The following is a 19,789-nucleotide window of genomic DNA, read 5'->3' on the forward strand; positions in this document are numbered from 1 at the left end:
AATAAACTCCGAATGGCTTAAAGACTTACATATTAAGACATGACACTATAAAACGCCTAAAAGAGATCATAGGCAAAACGTTCTCCAACATAAACTATACCAATGTTTTCTTAGGTCAGTCTCCCAAGGCAATAGAAATAAAGCAAAAATAAACAAAAGGGATCTAATTAAAGTTATAAACTTTAACACAACAAGGGAAACCATAAACAAAATTAAAATACAACCTACAGACTATGGAAAATTTTTACAAATGGTGTGACCAACAAGGACTTAATTCCAAAATATACAAACAGCTTAAACAATTTGATAACAAAAAACAAAACAAAACAAAATGACCCAGTCTAAAAATGGGCAGAAGACCTAAAAAGGCATTTCTCCAAAGAAGACAAATTAAAAAAAAAATGCTCATCACTGCTAATTATTAAAAAATGCAAATCGAAACTATAATGAGGTATCGCCTCATACCAGTTAGAACGGCAATTATTTAAAAGTCTACAAACAGCAAATGCTGGAGAGGGTTTGGAGAAAAGGGAACCCTCCTTCACTGTTGGTGGTAATGTAAGCTGGTACAACCACTATGGAAAAGCACTATGAGTCTTCCTCAGAAAACTGCATATAAAACTACCATATGATCCAGCAATCCCACTCCTGGGAATATATCCAGACAAAACTATAATTCAAAACGATACACGCACCCCTATGTTAACTGCAGCACTATTCACGATAGCCAAGAATGGAAACAACCTAAATGTCCACCAACAGATGAATGGATTAAGAAGATGTGGTACATATACACAGTGGAATCCTACTCAGCCATTAAAAAAGAATGAAATAATGCCATTTGCAGCAACATGGATGCACTAGAGATTCTCATACCAATTAAGTCAGAGAAAGAAATACTATGTGATGTCACTTATATGTGGCATCTAAAATACAACACAAATCAAAATATCTATTAAAAAAACAGACTCACAGATATATAGAGAATAGACTTGTGGTTGCCAAGGGAGGGGTGAGGGAGGGAAGGATTGGGAGTTTGGGATTAGCATAGGCAAAATATTATACACAGGATGAATAAACAAGGCTCCACTGCATAGCACAGGGAACTATATTCAATATCCTGACAATGGAAAAGAATATGAAAAAGAATGTATGTGTGGTGTGTGTGTGTGTGTGTGTGTGTGTATAACTAAGTCACTTTGCTGTAAAGTGACATTATAAATCAATTATACTACAATAAAACTTAAAAAGTAAAATGGTATTATTTTTCCATCTCTTTTTATTGTCATCAATTCATAGGGAGAGATTACAAGCAAAAATACCTCTGTTCTTCTGTCTCTTGGTGAAAAATTTTTATGCTTTATTTTAATATAGGAATCTTTACCTTAAGCCAAAGTAATGAATCTTTCTCTTTGGAAATTTCAGACGCCTAAGATGTGAGGATAAAGGGACTATTGGTTGAGAAGACTGGCTCTTAATAAAGAGACACCATGATACACCTAAAGGACACTGGATTCAAGGTTAGCAGGCCTGGGTATTTGACTATGTTTCTTCTACTTATTACCTATGTTATGCACTAAACTTCTTTGACCTGTAGTTCCTTTTCATACAAAACAAAGGGGATAACACCAGCCTTGCCTAGCTCATAGGATTAATAGAAGGATCAAATGGAATAAGCAATATAACCCTATTTGTAAAATGCTCTAGGAATATAGTATATGGTATATTATTTTCATGCCTTCACATTGAGTGCCCTGAAAAGCTGTCAGGGAACATGAAACAAAGGGATGTCTTAGCTACTGTTGCCTTTTTATTCCATCTTAATGAATATCCCCCAGCTAATCTGCAGTCACAGAGGACTCACATTAATATGGAACTTATATAATTCATAAACTGCTACAGCAGCCTGGAAAGGCTTTAATCAGTTGCCTTCACTCTTAATTATTTTAAAACTTCGATAATGGTCAAATGAGCTGCATGGCAGTTTAATTAATCTGCATTAAGCCCAAAAGTCCTGAATGAGTGATGAGTTTATGAACACAAAGTCTAAGGGTTCGACAGGAACAGTTTAAGCCGGAATGGGTATCCGAGCTGGTTCCCTTCAGTTCCTCCCAAGAAAAGCTGTGTGTGTGTGTGTGTGTGTGTGTTACAGTCACACAATTTCTGTTTATTACATTTTAGAATTGGCCTTGAAGCCTCTGGAAATGAGCTCACTTGCTGTCACTTGCTAGAGAAAAGCTTTGGAATTATCTATGAATTCCAATTGCCTCTGTCCTTATGCTCTAAGTTTTGTGGTTAATAGAGAGCTGGCTGCATGTCATTTTTATTTTTCTGGAGGAGAACTGGTGCTTTTTACTCCCTGCCCATCACGCCGGCTTGGCCAATAGCATATTACAATGCAAAAGTCCCACTGGATGATGACCGCATTCCTGAATCATTTCAGTCTGAGCCAACTGTTGCACTGAATTGGCTGCTTATTCTCAACCTGGACGACTGTCTTCTCAGGGGTGGTTCTGGGAAGGACTTATAACCCACGCTACCATCTCTTGAAGTGTGTAGTTATAACCTATCCCATTGTGAGACATTTCTACCCAGATGGTCAGGAGGGCAAAGAGGAAGAAAAAGGAAGTGGATAAGTAGAGTCATTCATCTGGCTCATTTGACTGCTCTGTTTTCTATCAAATGCAGTCACCAAGTGGGTTTTATTCTGCAACAGCAGAACAAGCAAACTAGTTCAGGGGGAACTAGTCATCTGCTGCCTATATCCTAAGTTGTGAAGGTTTAATGATGCACTGAGTACAAAGCAGGTCCAACAGAATCTGGCTTGGAGTAAAGAGTGGATGTTTATCGAATGTTTCCTATCTGAGCGCAAGTCCTCTTGCTGAGATGATTTTTCGACGTGGTGTGTGTTCAGGGCTTCTAGAGAGGTGCCATTCCATAGAACGTCCTGGACTGATAGGAATGTAACACATAGTGCTGTTCAAGAGGTTAGTCCCAGGCCACTTGTGGCTATTGAGCACTTGGGTGTGACTTGTGAGACTGATAAAGTTCATTTTTTCTTGAATTTAAATGTAAAGAGCCCCAGGTAGCTAGCACTATGTGGGAAAGTACAGTTCTAGAACACTCTAGAAGAGACCCATTTATTTTATTTTTTAATTTAATTTACATTTTATTATTATTTTTAATAGGTATTTCCCCAATACAATTTTTTTTTCTGCTGTACAGCATGGTGACCCAGTTACACATACATGTACATTTATTTAAACTTGAAATGACTGAAAAGACAATCTTGACCATCAGTGCTGAGGATCACATTCCTCAGAGTCCCCCAGCATAGTCTACAAAGCCATTGCTGTCACTGCCTTAGAATCACACAATGTCAGATCTCAAATGCCCAGCACATTAAATTAATTGAATTCTTGGCTATTTTCAACCAAACACATTAATGTCCCCGTTGCTGCACATTCTAGTGGTAGAAAATAGTATTTAAAGAATGTCCTGAAGGATCTCTAAAAGCCTATTTGGATATGAGGGGGAATTTTCACCTCTGCTAAGGTTTGGATGGATCTCTGGAAAAATGGAGAGCAGTAGGGAGTTTTCTCAACAGGACCAGAGGCATGAAAGTGAGTCAGAGCTAGTGGAATAGGCTTGGGGAGAGGCAAGGATCTTGATTCTCACTCTTTGCTTCTCAAGGGAGGTCCTGGTGGGAAAGGAGCCTCTACTTTTCCCTTAGGGAAGAACCATTACCCCACAGCTTCAAACATATCCTGTGTGTCAGAAACACAATCCCAGCTGGGGAGCTGATGGGAGGAAGAGGTTTTTATTATTTTCGTCAATATTGATTTAAAGGGCTACTGGGTGTCAGGTCTCTAGGCAGGGAACAGAGTGAGCAAAAATAGATGCTGTTCTTGACCTCATGGAACCTGCAGTTTAGTTCTGCAAACAGGATTGCATAATGATACAAACAGCTGTGGTGACAGGTGAATCAATTTACTGGGTGCTGTGAGAATATTGACAGGGGACAGACACTGAGGAAGTTTTGCCCTGAGTTCTACAGGATGGGTCCTATGTCTCAAAAAGTATCTCCTGGGACTGAAGATGAAAGAACAGAAAAAGATTAACCATTCACTCAATACCTTCATTTTGGTGGCACCATATTATTTACTAGTATAAGATGCAAATGTGACTAAGATCATTACTTCCTTCGAAGATTGGAGGGCGGGAGTTCCTGTCATGGCTCAGTGGTTAACAAATCCGACTAGGAACCATGAGGTTGTGGGTTCAATCCCTGGCCTTGCTCAGTGGGTTAAGGATCCAGCGTTGACATGAGCTGTGGTGTAGGTTACAGATGTGGCTTGGATCCCGCGTTGCTGTGGCTCTGGCATAGGCTGGTGGCTACAGCTCCGATTAGACCCCTAGCCTGGGAACCTCCACATGCCATGGGTGCGGTCCTAGAAAAGGCAAAAAAAAAAAAAAAAGATTGGAGGGCGTAAGTGTGTACAAAACAGATGCCAAGGCAAATGCTAGAATGTAGGCAACATCAAATAGGGGGTTGAAGAGATGGGATTCAGAAGAGACAAAGATCTATCCTGATGGAAAGATGGGCAGGCCCAGCTGAGTGTGGGCTTAAGACTGAGCTCTGGCAAGAGGTAGGAGGGGGTGAAGCCACCTGCTTCAACTTGACCACATGGGCTTGGGCAGTGAGCACCCAAGCTGAGGCCACCCTATTCAAAGGATGAGACCCTGGTCATGTTACCTGCTCCCTTGTAAACTCAATACTGTTGGAGAGTCTCATGGTGGCTCGAGTGCAGATGTGAGAAGGAAGATCACTAAATGCTGAGACTGAATGTTCCTCCATCTGGGCAATAGCGCTTAGAACAAATTCAACCTGGTTTAGAGAAAGAATAAAGTGATCTTTTTGTATCTTATGGTTTTGGAATAAAAATCATACTTTTTGCACATGATTCCTACTTTCAGGGAATTTAATGTCAGGGGTCAGTGGATAAAAATGTGTTACTATTTGCCATAGTGCAATTAGTGTAATAAATGAGGCATCTTATAGGGCATTCAGAAGAAGGAAAGTCCATGTGGTAGAACCAAGAAGTCTTAGAGTATGAAGTGATATTTGTAATGGCTCATTAAGAACAGGTGGATTTTTATAGAGGGAGGGAAAGGCACTCCAGGTAGGAAAAGGGTTTGAACAAAGGCTTATGACTAGGAATAGAGATGGATCTAGTACTTGTAGGGAACAGTGACAGGAAATCTTGCCTTCTCCTGGCTCAGGAGCTGATCACTTCCTACAGGGACAAGTTCTCACTGAGAACCACTACATTTTCATTATATCTCCTCCAGGTCAGGGGTATCTTATTAAGACATATTTCATATAGTTTGCATTACCAAAACCAATACAAGTACTTATTATTTGAAATGCAGTGTAACATTGGGTATGCTTTTTATAAAATACAAGGGACCTGTAAGGATCCTCCCTTTAGACTGATGCACTGCTAATCTTCCTCCCCATTTGAAAAACATCAGGCTTTACCTGGGTTTAAGACATGTGCATGAGAGCTATGACAGTTAGTATTGGAAACTAAGCAGCTATTACCAAGTAGACACAGAAGAAAGAGATAAGATCAGAGTAGGATGTACTTAATCATGGAAGATATTTTGGGAATGGCATTATGAACCAGGCATTGATAGCATAAAGAAAAGATCTTCCATTGGCAGATGCATGGATTAAGAAGATGTGGTATGTATACACAACAGAATACTACTCAGCCATAAAAAGAACAAAATAGTGCCATCTGCAGCAACATGGATGGAACCAGAGACTCTCATACTAAGTGAAGTAAATCGGAAATAGAAAGACAAATACCATATGATATCACATATCTAGAATCTAATATATGGCACAAATGAACACATCCACAGAAAAGAAACAAACTCATGAACTTGGAGAACAGACTTGTGGTTGCCAATGGGGAGGGGGAGAGAGTGGGACGGATTGGGAGTTTGTCGTTAGTAGCCGCAAACTATTGCATTTGGAGTGGATAAGCAATGAGATCCCGCTGTATAGCATAGGGAACTATATCTAGTCACTTGTGATGGGGCATGATGGAGGATAGTGTGACAAAAAAGTGTATATATGTATGTATGACTGGGTCACTTTGATGTACAGCAGAAATTGACAGATCATTGTAAATAAGCTATAGAAAAAATAAAAGTATTCAAAAAAAAGATCTTGAAGGGATAGCAGGGTAGGGAAAATGAATGTTCACTTAGTGCTATGTTGCAGAATAAGGAGATAAATGAATGAATGAAAGAATGAATTGATGGATGGATGCATGCATGCATGCAGGTGATGTGAAATTATTTAAGTGAAATATTCTTGGCTAGAACAAACCACTGAGAGACAGTTTTCCCAAAGATGAATGAGTCACAAAACTGTATAGCTCATATTTAGAATTCTGTAGGTTGATAGCACATAAAGAAAAAAAAAGTTATTTTTGCTACCATCACAGGACAAGAAAAGCTGTCCTTGGGGTTAATTGAAATTGAGTGCAGCCACCAGACTGGTTACCTGGAATCAGTTGGAGTGGTTGTTTGACTGAGGGGTACCCTGGGGATTGTATCTATTTTCAGTGGAAAATCGGAGAGCTCTTCCTTTCATGTCAAATCAACCCTGAAAATATCCTGGGCCTTCAGCAGATTAACTGGGAGCAAAATTCAGGCAGATAATAAAGGCGATGGCAGGCTATGGTATCAGCTGTTGAACCCAGGGTAAGGAATGGGTTTAATTCAGCAGGGTGAGAAGCCCACCTAGCTAGACTCCCAGGACCGAGAAAAAGTCAGTCATTTTGGTGGCCTGGCTGCCCAGTGATCCCAGGCTGGATTCCTCTCTCCACAGGCATCCCTGCAGCTGGAGTGGAGAGGGAGGAGGAGCAGTGAGCTCATTAGAGTTTGGGAGGAGAAGCTTGTTTTATCTGATGTGCCTAAAAGCCAACGCACATAGAAGCTAGTTTGGGGGCTGGACTTTATCCCGTGGATGTGGTCACTGAACTCTTTGTAGTAGCTTTTGCACGAGTTCTGCTGTTTCTCTTTTTAAAGAGAAGGTAAAGCACAGTACATTTCTAGGTTTGAAACCTGGTCAGCTCCCCTTTCCCTGGTTCTAAAGGATTTGAGAACTAAGATGAAGGAGAAGTAGGAAGAAGCCAGGGTGGAGGGCATGGCTTTGGGTCTGCTAGTGTCCCCAGAATTAGGCACGCTTATCTGTCACCACACATACAGAAATACTGTGTCCTGGAGCAGGACCAGAAACCACTTGCTCCCTAGGGCAGCTCATTCCCCAGAGGAGAGAAGGGGCGCTGAGACAAGCAGATCCAATGGTTCTTAAATGTATCAATCTGGCCCTTGATGGGATGTGATATCCTCAGCATGGGGAAGGGATACTCTCCTCTAGCATCTGGCAGAACCAAGTGGTTTTCCTGATTCATTTAGGAACCAGCTCACAACCCAGAAGGTAGAAGCTCCCTCACCCCTCCCTTCTCTACGCCTATTAGGGGTTTTGAAATTGACTGGGATCTCTGGGACTTTATAGCAAGAAGGCAGCTACAGTTCTAATTTCCTTGAAAAGGCATCCAGGCATTTCAGAGGTTGAGCCTATTCAATCCAGTGACCTTCTCTAAGATCTTAGAAATTCGGATTCTTGATACTGGGAATTGACAATAAACCTGGACTCAGGATTGGAGACAAAATTCACACGGCCTGGGTGAAGGGAAAATACAGGTCTCTGGTTCGAAAGTTATGAAGAATTGTGAGACAGTGACAGCATAGCATTGACCCAAGTTTGGGACCCTATCAATGCAAAGCCCAGTGCAACTGCAAAGCTCCCACACCCATAAAGCCAGCCCTCAGTGCTCACAGATGCTCTTCATGGTCTCTGGTCTACCGCCCTCTCTTTCTGCTCTCTAGTTGGGAGCATTTCTCTGTGTGTCCCTCTTTTACACATAGAAACACTTTACATGTATATTATGTATAATATGTATAAGAGAAATGGCACTCATCAGAAGCATACAGCTTGACCACTTTTCACAAAATAAATTCATGTAACCACATCAGTTAACAGAATGTTATTGAAACTTCACAAAACTCTCTGTGTTCCTTCCTAACCATTACCCTTTTTGTTTTGTGTTTGGCTTCTTTCATTCAATGATCTTTGTGAGGTTTATCTGTGTTGTTGCATGTGGCTGAGTTCATTCATTAACTTTGCTGGCTTTCGTGTCATTGTATTTACTCAGTGATGTTATTCTGTCTACAGTTGATGACCATTTGGGTTGTCACTACTATTTGGTGATTAAAATTAGTGCAGCTGTGAACATTCCAGTGCATCTCTTGTGGCACATATGTGCACTTATTCTGTTGGAATTGCTGGCTTGTAGAGTAAGCTTATGTTCAACTGTAGTGGTTATTTGTATTTTTCCAAAGTGACTGACCAATTTACCTTCCTATTAGTAGTATATAAGAGTTCTTCTTGCTTAATATTCTTGCCAATGTTGGTTTTTCTTCTTTTAAGACTTTTTATTTTGGCCATTTTGCTTGGAAGGGTATCTAAAATTGATTTATTTATCCCTTGTCTAAAGGATGGAAAGATTATTTTACTTGTGCATAAAACACCTCCTGTCTTAGCTTCTCTCTGTACACTGGCTTCACTCTCTTGCACCATTGTTTTTCCTCCACTTGGTGGCAAATAGAGCCATAGCAAATTCTATTGGTATTAGAATTTGGGAAAGGAGAATCCATCACACTAGAGGAGGCAAGGAAAACTTTGTGGAAGTGATGGAATTTGAGTTAGATCTTGAAGCCCTTGGAAAAGGTGAGGAGGACAAAAAGGAATTCTCAGGTGGATTAAGGTGAAGAGACTGGTTCTATCAAAGCTGCTCTGGCTGCAGTGATTTAGCAATGGTTGGTGTGGCTGAGGGATTGTAGGGCCAGAGTATTCCCTGATTCCCCGTGGCTGGGAAGCTTGGCCGCTACCACTGATTTACTTGTGTCTGGTTTAGAAAAATTATTCTGGCCAAGGTCCCTTCAAGGGAACCAGAGAGGAAAAGGTTGGAAGCTGGCCAGGGCAGGAGGAAGGAATGATGGAGGGTCTGGATTAGGGTTCCTAGGAGTAAAAGAAGATCATAAAGGAGTTGGATACATTTGGAAGGAAGAATTGATCATCCGTGGCCATAGTCTTTGTTGCTATGCCATCATCATGTGCTGCAGTGAGGATGCCCGACTAGATGACTCATGGAGAGGCACCATGCTGTCTCCTTACCTGGGTCCTTCCATCCTTCCCTCCAGTGGAGAAGCACCAACATAAAGGTAGGCATATTAGACACCTCTCATGAAATCATTGTCCAACTGATTAACAAAATGTGGCAGTGCCTCTTGGACCTAAATGTAGACGTGTTATAGGATAAACTATGTTGCTAGCTTTCAGCTGATTTCATAATTTCTCATGATGGAAAGGAAGATTTATTTTATTATTTTTTTACTTTTGTAAGGATACAGAGAATCATGGTAGTTGGAAGCCTCAAAATATATGAACATATTTACGTGTTTGTACTTATGACATGATATAGACCATTTCATATAGTTCTTTTCCTCCATGGTTTCAAGTGATGTCTTCCTGCCCAGGTCTGCTGTAAAAGGTGCAAGTTACCACTTCCATTTCTTTTGCATTCTAATACTTGCATATTATGCTATTTGTATATGATGTTGACTGTCTCTTTATAGAGATGTAAGGAGGTCTTTTCAACATTTAGAACAATATTTTCACCCCCAAATACCTAATAAAGTCTGCAAGAGATATGTACCTAATTCTTTCATGTCCAGAAGGTATGAGCCCATGTTTAGAACCAGCTTTCAATGGTTTGTGCTAAAGGGAGAGGGGATGTGGTAGGTGAAGGTCTCCAGTCTTTTCCAGGATAAGCCACTCCCTTCCTTACCTGAGGCGAATGGTTGTTGATGATGTTGTATGAGTATCTGGGCATATGGGCATCTTCAAGATAATCTGCGGTGAGAGTTTGGGGAGTAGTGTTCTGAAAGGGCTCTATCAGCCAATGAATAGAGAAGGTTGTATATTTCTAGAGTGATGGTTTCATGCCACCTTCCCCACCCCAAATGTCCAAGAGCCCCAAGACAGACCTCCTACACCCAATGGGCCTCAGTTTCCAACTAGTTTGAAGTTAAGGCCATCTCTCCTACTTACTTCTAAGCTATATTATGAGCATCACATTTTCATGAAAGGTCTGTATAATAGAAAGAATTTTTGTCACCAACCAAATAAAACACTTCAGAAATCCTTCAGACATTCCCTGGGAAATGTTTAGACTCAGAGCATTTGACTTTGAAGAATTAGAAAGACAGAAAAAGGAAATATTTATTACCAGTTCCTATTTAGGCAGTTTGCTTATCCTGTTTATCTAAAACAAGAGCCAACAATCTGGAGTGGTTTTGATTAGATCTAAATATTTCTCCACATTTGAATGGACTCCAAGGGTCTATGCCAGCATTTGGGCCAGAACATCTGCATGTTCTGGAGGAGAGCAAGGCAGCCCATGTGTGCAATGGCTCTCTTCTGGCCGGTGACATGGCCCCACCACCTTAGCTGTAGCTAGCCAGCTGCCCCTTTCTGCAGCAGATGGTATGTGTTGAGCCCTGGAATTAAATCCTATGAGAAGCAAGCTTCTGTTTTTAGCAGCTCAGGCCACTCTGGACATTTGAACTCTGAGAAGCTAGCTTTTGCTCAGGCACTCTCTCACCGTGAGAGAGAGGAATTATCATAGCTAATATTATGGAGAATTTATGTACCAGGTATCATTCTAGGCACAGTCCTCCTGTTGACTCATTTCATCCTCATAACACTTGAGATAGGCAGTGTTACTGTTCCTATTGTATAGATGAGGAAACTGAGGTGCAGAGAGGCTTAATAATTTAAGTCCACTCTGCAGTGAATGACCACATGGGTGATATTCCAAAACTCTTAACAAGTAGGATGATCCAGACTCTGGCCAGTCAGACTCAAGGCTGTGACCACTCAGAACAGATGCTCCCTATAAACCAAGCTGGCATGGCCACATATGTCTTACTGGCTAAACATTACCCCCAGTGGAGGTTCCAACCCAGGCAGCCTGGCAGCAGGATCCACATTCTCACCGCTCCTCTGTTCTGTCTCTCTACTGTCAAAGTGCCTGCCACAGGGCAGATGCCTAATCAATACTGTGCAAAATTAAGATGCTGTGGTCTAACTGCTCCCTTGTGGGGAGGTTCCTATATTTTTTGTCTCCTGCCACTTCTCTTGGCATCTAGGACAATGCCCAGAGCCTGGTCATGCTCCTGTGGCACCATTCATAGGTGGGCTTCTAGCCTTTGCTCCACGGTATCCCTTCTCTTTCCTTTTAAGAGCTGGTACTCACTCATCCACTTCTAGCCTCTCCCCCAAACAAATAACCCATTACCCCACATCTCAATACATCCAACAGTTCTGCTTTTGCTCTCTTTCAAACTATTCTATGCCCTGTGGTGGCTTCCCTGAAGGTAATTAAGAGTCTGTGGTTCTCAGGGGTGGCCTGGGCTGATCTTGGAAGAAGTAGGCAGGGGAATAGGCCCACACAAGGGTTGAAGGACCATCCCCAGTTCTCAAGTGTCTTTGAGGGAGATAAATCAGAATTTATAGATTGGACTTTCTCCCCAGGTTAAAAATTGACCCAAAGTTTCTGATTTAGTTGGCTTGGAGTGGATCCTGAGAATGTGAATTTCTTTCTTTCTTTTTTTTCTTTTTTTTTTTTGGTCTTTTTGCCATTCCTTGGGCCGTTCCCACAGCATAGGGAGGTTCCCAGGCTAGGGGTCAAATTGGAGCTGTAGCTGCCGGCCTACACCAGAGCCACAGCAATGCAGGATCTGAGCTGAGTCTTTGACCTATACCACAGCTCACGGCAACAGTGGATCCTTAACCCACTGAGCAAGGCCAGGGATCGAACCCACAACCTCATGGTTCCTAGTCGGGTTCGTTAACCACTGAGCTATGACGGGAACTCTGAGAATGTGAATTTCAAACACATTTCCAGGTGCTGCTGCTGCAACTGGTGGTGGTCTGGGTACCACACCTTGACCATGGCACTGAATGATCCCTCTGTCTTTAGAGCCAGCCCTCCTTTACTTAAGAGGAAGCTCTTAGAGGTGAATTTCACCTGGAAAAATGAAAGACACTCCCCCCCCCCACCCCAAGCTCAAGGACCAGGGCCTGTTTCACAACTTTCTCAGCAGTCATGGCCACATCCTCATTATGGGCACTTGTGGGAAGAGCTTATCCTGACCAAAGTCCCAATAGCTGACTTTGCTGGCCTGAAACCCAGGGCTGCTCAGAATGTAAAACCCATGGGCAGCCTGGGGCCCAGGTTGTGCATATCCTCTAGGAACCCTTCAATACCAATTCTACACGCCTGCTGTTGTCCCATTTGGACCCTGATGCTGAAAAGCATAGAGGGCGCCTAGTGAAAATTCTCTCTCTTACCATGTCCCTATCACCACCAAGTTTTCCTCCTTGGAACAGTCCGTCTTACCTCTTCTTTGAAGTCTTCTCCACCCTCTCTAGAAAGATGGCAATTTTTGCTTCTGGGGTCCCTGAGGACATCTTTGCCACCATCACTGTGACTGTGAGCAGCCAGAGGACCTATGTCTCTGCCTGGGTGATCCTTATGAAAATGCGGGACACATGTAGACACCCTCTGAAAGTTTGAGAAGTGCAAACAAAGGTCATGATCAGGAAGACAGCATAGCACAACAGATGTAACATGGTCTGGCTTTGGAGTCAGCAGACCTGAGGGTAGATTCCAGTTTTGTGGTTTGGTAATTGTGTAACATTGTAGAGGAATTACTTTGTTCATTCTCAGCTTTCTAATCTGCAAAATGGGTACAATCGTATTTTCCTCACAGGATTATCGTGCTGTTAAGATAATACATCTAAAGCTCCTATCACTGGGCACAGAATAGGTTCTTGGACAATGGTATTTATTAGGGAAAGAACCATGTACTGAACAGATAGGGGTGGGTGAGCACAGGAAGAAGAGTCCTGGAGCCCTTATCTTTCAGGGTTTTACCCAAAATTGTCTTTCAGCCTGAGTTACTTGAAGTGAGATAAAGCAAGATATGCTAGAGGGTCAATGTGTCCTGTTTGAAGGGACAGAGCAAGGAGAGTGGAAAGAGACAATCAGACCCAGCAGACACATCACAGCTGTCTGGTCTTAGTTTCCATTTCTTTTTTTTTTTTTTTTTTGTTTGTGTTTTTTTCTTTTTTTTTCTCTTTTGTTTTTGGTCATCCCACAGCATATGGAGTTCCCAGGCCAGGGATCAGATCTGACCCAGTTGAAACCTAAGCCACAGCTGCAGCAACGCTGGATCCTTTAAGCTACTGTGCTGGGCCGGGGAACGAGCCTGTGTTCTGGTGCTACAAAGACACTGCCGATCCTGTTATGCCACTGTGTAACTCCTCTGTGTTTGTTTTTAAATGATTTTTTTTTCTTTTTTTTAGGGCTGCACCTGTGGCATAGAGGTCAAATTGGAGCTACAGATGCTGGCGCACCACAGCCATAGCAGCATGGCATCTGAGCCATGTCTTCGACCTATGCCGCAGCTCACAGCAACGCCAGATCCTTAACCCGCTGAGTGAGGCCAGAGATCAAACCCACATCCTCATGGATCCTAGTTAGATTCATTTCTGCTGCACCATGATGGGAACTCCTAAATGGTGTCGATTCTTTGTCTCTCTCTTTCATGGAGTCCTACAAAGGGTAAAGGCAATCATAGCAAAGCCTGAATTGGCTGTGCTGAGAATGATGACATGAGGGATGTGTGTTTAATGGGTCTTGGGGAATGCCACTGCTGATTGGTACACATGATATGGCAGGGCTATTAAAATATGCTCCTGGGAGTTCCTGTCGTGGCCCAGTGGTTAAAGAATCTGACTAGGAACCATGAGGTTGCGGGTTCGATCCCTGCCCTTCCTCAGTGGGTTAACGATCCGGCATTGCCGTGAGCTGTGGTGTAGGTCGCAGACGTGGCTCGGATCCTGCGTTGCTGTGCCTCTGGCGTAGGCTGGCAGCTACAGATCTGATTAGACCCCTAGCCTGGGAACCTCCCATATGCTGTGGGAGCAGCCCAAGAAATGGCAAAAAGACGAAAAAAAAAAAAGCTCCTTATTTAGTCTGGCTCTTGTATTAGCTGATCTCTTTGGTGCTGTGAAGAGAGACACCATGTCATGTGGCAGACACCATGGGTTCCTGTATCAGTAGAATCATGTTCCCTCCAGGCATATGAACCACAGGCCCCTTGCATTTAGGCAGGGCCATGAGTCTAGTCCTTGATGACCTGTGAGTGGAAGCAGTGGAAAACCCAGGCACTCTGTCTTCCTCAGGGCATGTGAAGCTGCAGGGGGCTTTGATTTAGGGGCAGAGCTGCAAGATGAAAACAACCTGGGAGTTCCCATTGTGGCTCAGTGGGTTAAGAACCTGACTAGTATCCATGAGGATGCAGGTTATGTTCCTAGCCTCGCTCACTTGGTGAAAGGATACAGCACTGCTGCAAGCTGCAGTGTAGGTCACAGATGTGGCTTGGATCTGGCATTGCTTTGGCTGTGGTATAGTCTGCCAACTGCTGCTCCCATTTGACCCCCTAGCCTGGGAACTTATAAAAAAAAAGACCAAAAAAAAAAGTGAAAAAACAAAACCTAGACCCTGAGCTGCACCATGAGGAAATCTGCCCTAAAGAGGCACTTGCATCACCCATCACCACCAATCCTTTGTTGCATGAAGCCACTGAGATTTGAAGGCTGTCTGTGACTGCCAGATAACCTGGCTCATTCTAAGAAATCAATAAGAAAACATTACAAGTCTTTTCACACTTTTTCTGTCCCCAGTAGGTAATCTGGCTGTGCTTTTCATATAGTAGCTCAGGCATGTCCGTGTATAATTTTTGATAATTGTGTTTCTGGCCTGCAGCCCTGCCTGCATTCTCCACTCCCCCCACCCAATTTGGGAGGAACTGCAGTTACCAAAACTCTTCAAGATGAAGACCTAGATGCCATTTTCTGCTTGGACCAAACCTATCCCTAAATTGCTGAATGAGATTTGTACTTTATGCCTGGTGAGGAAAGAGGACCAGCTGCTTTATAAACAGCTCTCAGGATGGATCCTTTATGAATCAAGTCTAGAGAAACACATGAACGAATGATTAGCTACTTTGTCTGTTTTTACTGTTGTTTGTGTGGCTTCAAGGAAAAGAAAGCAGCATGGCATAGATGTAGATGAGGGATGGTGAAACTGGGATTCTAGAGGGGGTTGCCTGGGATCAGCAGTGGGGTTGAATAAAATCCTATGTCCCAGGTCCTGTTGACAGCTCCCCAAAACACTGCTCCTATTGTGTTTGATGGAAACAGGGCCTCTGTGCTCAAGGAACACAGTGTTGCCTGTACAGCATGGCAGGCCCTGAATGTGTTCCATCTGTGCCTCAGCTTCTTCACTGTGAAATGGCGCAACTACACACTTCCTAGGCCTTTGGAAAAGACGCAATGCTTTGCACCTTTCTATACAGTTTTGCTTTTTCTTTTTCACTGTGGATAAATTTCTAAAACATCCACAGACAATAAGAACTTCAAAAAAATAAAAAAAACACAAAAACCCAGAATCAGGAACAAGGATGAAATAAAAATTCTGACTGATAGAACTCTCAGGGTATATCAGGATAAAGTAGGACTAACCTAGTCTCCCCACCTCCCTCTCTGGGACCATATCTGGTTTCCTGATTATTTCTGTAAAGTTTCATTAAAACACAGTCCAGCTCATCCATCTTACACCATATTCATGGCTGCTTTCACAGTATAATGACAGAGGTGCGTAGTTGTGACAGGGATTTATGGCCCGCAAAGCCTAACATATGTAGGATTTGGCTCTTTACAGCTAAGACTAGATCAGTGATTCTCAAGCTTGAATGAGCATCCTAGAATCACCTGGTGGACTTACTCAAGTGCAGTTATTTGGGCCCCACCTCTGATTCAGTAGGTCTGGGGTGGAGCCCACAAAGCTGTATTTCTATCGAGTCTCATCCAAGCAATGCTAATGTTGCTTGACTGGGGAATCATATTTTGAGAACCACGGGACTTGGGATTAGAGTTGTCAAGTTCTACTGATGAGACAAATTCTAATGGAACAGAATGGGCATCAGCTGTGCCTGGGGTGCTTTTCCAAGTCCCAGAGCAGAAGGTGGGGGGGGGGGGTGCCTCTTTCTCCAGGACTCTTTGGCTTGGTTAAACAAACAAACAAAAAAAGGTGGATGTTCCCAGGCTGCACAGAAGGTACTGTACATGTATTTGGGGAAGGCTATGAATGAGGTTGGCTATAAAATAACTCCTCTACTTGTGAGTATATGGAATTCCTACAAATCTGAGTGCCTGAGGTAAAAGGCTCCTTAAGTGTAATCAGCAGGTATCAACTACATAATTACTGAATTCCAGACAAACAAGTTGAAATTCAGCCTGGGAGTTCCTGTCGTGGCTCAGTGGAAAGGAATCTGACTAGTATCCATGAGGACGCAGGTTTGATCCCTGGCCTTGCTCAGTGGGTTAAGGATCCGTTGTTGCCCTGTGAGCTGTGGTGTAAGTTGCAGATGCAGCTCAGATCTAGCATTGCCGTGGCTGTGGCATAGGCCAGTGGCTACAGCTTCAATTCAACCCCTAGTTTGGGAACCTCCGTATGTCATAAGTGTGCCCCTAAAAAGATAATAATAATAATAATAATAATAAAATAAATTCAGCCTGCATCACTTCTTTCTGATGGGTGTTGATGGCCCAGCTCTGGGAACTAATCTTGAGAGATGAAGCCGAGCAATGATAACCAGGCTTTTCTTTTTTTTTTTAATGTACTCATCTCTGCCACCGTATCCCCTTTGGGACCTTAGTTGATGGGTGTAGTATAGAGAGGAAGCCCCTTGGCATAAGAGAGTGATGGGAGGTGGCAAAGTCAGAGCCAGAATGGGAAAGGCGATGAAGGCTGCCCACCAGGCTTCCTGGTTCAAAACTTCAGCTGTAAAGGAAGAAGGCTTCTTACCTGTGAGGACTCAGGGTATACACATTTCAGGAGTGAGGTCCCGCTCTGAAAAATTCTCTGCACACAGCCACACACAGCTAGAAGGATGAAGGAAACAACTGGGTTTCTGGTCCTTATTGTCTCCTGCAAGTTGGACTTGGGTATCTTTCAGGTTGGGCTTGGGTTCTTTGGAAGGGAGCTCGTGAGAAATGGCCCAAGCGACTGGAATTCAGGAGAGCCGTCCCTGCCCCACCCTCTCCAGGTGCTGCAGAGCAGGGAAACCACAGCTGTTCTGAGGGCTCCACCAGAGCTCACTGGGTTGCGCCTTTGCAGCTGGTTGGAATCAGTCCAATCACGATGGTCACGCAGGGAGCGTGATGGCAATTAGGAGCCTGGCCAACTGCTTGTCCAAGGACTGATGAATGAAGGAATGAAGTTATGAAAGTAAAACTGCTGAGCACACCTTTTTCAATCTGGCCAAGGGCCACCTCTTGCTTTTGGGTTTGTCTCTTCCAGGTGGGTTGAGAGGAACACCAAACCAACCAAGAAGGCAGCTTAGATGCCTGCCTATGACAGGCCCTCTGCTTCCTCGTTCATCTCCCTGGAGGACTCCTTAGCCTGTAGATTCAGAACTAGGACCATCTTCTCCATCTTCTCTGAGAACCCTCTCCTGACCTTCTCAGTATGGCTGATCTCTTCCCTGTTTGCACTTCCAGAACATGTCTTGATCGTAGCTCTTTATACATTGCCTGAATTACAAGACTGTCTTTGCCTCTGAACCTTTATTTAAAAACACTTGGTGTGTCTTAATTCTTAGAAGTGCTTATCAAATACTAACTCATTTAATCTTTGTTTCTTGTTATAATTATTGTCCCTCCCGTGGCTTTATTGAGGTATATTCAACTGTTAACATTCTATAAATTAAAGGTATACTTGATGATTTTATATATATAAACAATTCCTATATATTATATATAAAATAAGATATTTAATATATATAATATGCAAAAGAAATATAATATATAATATGTAATATACAAAATATATAAAATGTATATTATATAAGATACATAATACATTAAAAATATTGTGTAATATAAAAATATATATTATACAAATATAGAAACAGTTACTATAGTAAGGTTAGTTAATATCTCCATCACCTCCCATAATTACATGTTTTCTTTTGTTGTGCTGAGAACATTTAAGATTTACTCTCTTAACAACTTTCATATGTATAATCATATATTTTTAACTAAGGTCACCATGTTGTACAGCAGATCCTCAGGACTTACTCATGCTCTATCTGGAATCTGTATCCTTTGACCAACATCTCCCCATTTCCTTCACCCCCAGCCCTTGCCAACCATCATTTTACTCTCTGTTTTCATGAGTTTAGCTTTATTTATTTATTTATTTATTTTTTTAGGGCCACACGTGGGGCATATGGAGGTTCCCAGGATAGGGGTCGAATTGGAGCTGTAGCCACTGGCCTATGCCACAGCCACAGCCGTGTCAGATCCAAGCCACATCTGTGACCTGCACCACAACTCACGGCAATGCCAGATCCTTAACCCACTGAGCGAGGCAAGGGATCGAACCCGCAACCTCATGGTTACTAGTCAAATTCATTTCCACTGTTCCACAATGGGAACTCTGAGTTTAACTTTTTAGGATTCCCCATATAAGTGAGATCATTCAGTTGTTGCCTTTCTCTGTCTGACTTATTTCACTTCACATAATGCCCTCCACATCTGTGTCCCTTTGATGAGTTCTGTTCTGAGCCTGGCTGCTATTCTCTTTGCTGCTCATCAACCCCTCCCTAGTCATGTAATTCACGATTCAGCATTCTAAGTGGGGTGAGAGACAAGTACACCTCTTTGGCTGTGACGTGAACAGCTGTAGAAGTTAGGAGCTCACATACCCTGGGAATGAATCATGGGCTGAAAAGTTCCCTCTTGGCACTGAGCTGTGCCATCTTTGGTGACAATATAAACTTGACACAAAGGATAAGTTCCTCTTATCCTCCTCAATATGTCCAATCTTGAATTTTTATTATTATTATTGTTATTGTTTTTTGGTTTTGCTCCAACAGTGTTCTGGAAATGCTCGGCTGGAACTCCAAAATTCTGCAAAGGCTCTCTTGTCTGTAGGTGATTGTCAACATTGGTGTTCTTTGAGGGGAAGATGGGTGAAAACTCATATTTTACCATTTTGATGATATCACTATCCTCATTTAATCTTCATAACACTCAGAGGCAGATATTATTATTATGCCCATTTTGTAGATGAGAAAACTGAGTCACAAAGAAATTATATAATTGCTCATGATCACAGATCTTATAAGTGGAAGAGCTGGTACTCATAACTAGTCAGTCTGGCTCCAGTGTCTTAACGACTGTGCTATGGCCCTCCCCCTAAAGAGTACTACTTACTCTTTATTCATCTTTTATTTCTGTTTTCTAACGCTGGGCCTGGACTAAGGCAAAAATTTAACAAATGTTTTTGAAAGAAAGAATATAGTGCTTATTTGTTAGGTATATAGAAGACTGAATATTTTTTGGAGTCAGTACATATTCCATTTATTGGAATCTACGCTGTGCTAGAGTATTACATTATTTGTCTCTGAACTTAATTTCCTAACAAAAATATGTATGCGTATGTAT

The 19,789-nt window shown here is 42.5% G+C and overlaps 1 long non-coding RNA gene across 1 annotated transcript in view; it reads right to left on the bottom strand.

Annotated features, from left to right (window-relative positions):
* LOC125122346 (uncharacterized) overlaps positions 1 to 17,429 on the bottom strand; it is a 76,237-nt gene extending 58,808 nt beyond the window's left edge. Inside the window, exons 1-2 of the long non-coding RNA XR_007133771.1 lie at positions 17,145 to 17,429; positions 12,609 to 12,773 (exon numbers count right to left, since the gene is read on the bottom strand). This is a non-coding gene — a long non-coding RNA (uncharacterized LOC125122346). The remainder of the gene's footprint in view (positions 1 to 12,608; positions 12,774 to 17,144) is intronic.
* Positions 17,430 to 19,789: the final 2,360 nt, after the last annotated feature.

This window comes from Phacochoerus africanus, chromosome 3 (genome assembly GCF_016906955.1).
Source record: "Phacochoerus africanus isolate WHEZ1 chromosome 3, ROS_Pafr_v1, whole genome shotgun sequence".
Taxonomy (NCBI): domain Eukaryota; kingdom Metazoa; phylum Chordata; class Mammalia; order Artiodactyla; family Suidae; genus Phacochoerus; species Phacochoerus africanus.